The sequence below is a fragment of the Macrobrachium rosenbergii genome, chromosome 41 (assembly GCF_040412425.1).
Source record: "Macrobrachium rosenbergii isolate ZJJX-2024 chromosome 41, ASM4041242v1, whole genome shotgun sequence".
In the NCBI taxonomy this organism is placed as follows: domain Eukaryota; kingdom Metazoa; phylum Arthropoda; class Malacostraca; order Decapoda; family Palaemonidae; genus Macrobrachium; species Macrobrachium rosenbergii.
Genome location: NC_089781.1, coordinates 87,278,107 through 87,279,618, shown reverse-complemented (window position 1 = coordinate 87,279,618; position 1,512 = coordinate 87,278,107).

The window sequence follows — 1,512 nt, the reverse complement described above, 5'->3', positions numbered from 1 at the left end:
CTCTTTCTTCGAAGTGAAGCCCCATTCTTTTTTTTTTATTCCTCTTGAGAAAATGCAAAGTCTATCTCTTTCTTCGGGATGAAGCCCCATTCTTTTTTTTCCTCCTCGGGCCTGAACTGTCTTTGGGTAGGCAGAAAAAAATTAGAGCTAAATAAATGCAAGTAAATATAACGGTTTTCATGTATACGTGAAACTGTGCTAATCATAAGTGATCAAGTATAGGACTTTCAGGCAAGAAGACCTTCCATTGCTTGTCAGTATAATGTCAAAACATAGCAATTTGCTTTGATCAATCTGCCAAGGTAATCATAATGTCGAGAAGGTACACAGCTGTTATTTTCGTTAACTTCCATTTCCCAAGTTAATGAAATTGATTATTTTGATATGAGCACTAATGATTTTGATTAAGTATAATGCATCCAGACGTTTGATTATGATGTTTTCTAATTACATGACTAACTTCTGTTTTCAGTCATATTATTGTTTAAATTTATTTAATGATCGTGTAATATTCTTTGTATGCTGGGGAGTCAAGTTTAAATTATGAGACATAAACTATTGATCAATATATTATCTAATCAAGATGTAGGTGTGTTCGTCGATGTGGCCCAATAACTATTAGTTTTGTTTGATAATAATCAGTTAAATATTTTTGAAACTGACCTTAACACTTGTGGCTTTGTACATGAAATGGGTGTGTACTTGAAACTGAGCTTTACACTTGTTGCTATGTGCATGAAACGGGTTTGTACTTGAAACTAACCCTAACGCATGTTGCTGTGTACTTGAAACTGGCCATAACACATGTTGCTGTGTACTTGAAACTGGCCGTAACACATGTGGCTGTGTACTTGAAACTGGCCGTAACACGTGGCTGTGTACTTGAAAGTGGCCCTAATACATGTGGCTGTGTGTGCCCTTGAAACTGGCCGTAACACATGTGGCTGTGTACTTGAAACTGGCCGTAACACGTGGCTGTGTACTTGAAAGTGGCCCTAACACATGTGGCTGTGTACTTGAAACTGGCCCTAACACATGTGGCTGTGTACTTGAAACTGGCCGTAACACATGTGGCTGTGTACTTGAAACTGGCCGTAACACATGTGGCTGTGTACTTGAAACTGGCCCTGACACATGTGGCTGTGTACTTGAAACTGGCCCTAACACATGTGGCTGTGTACTTGAAACTGGCCCTGACACATGTGGCTGTGTACTTGAAACTGGCCGTAACACATGTGGTTGTGTACTTGACCCTGACATGTGGCTGTGTACTTGAAACTGGCCCTAACACATGTGGCTGTGTACTTGAAACTGGCCCTGACACATGTGGCTGTGTACTTGAAACTGGCCGTAACACATGTGGCTGTGTACTTGAAAGTGGCCGTAACACATGTGGCTGTGTACTTGAAACTGGCCGTAACACATGTGGCTGTGTACTTGAAACTGGCCGTAACACATGTGGCTGTGTACTTGAAAGTGGCCGTAACACATGTGGCTGTGTACTTGAAAGTG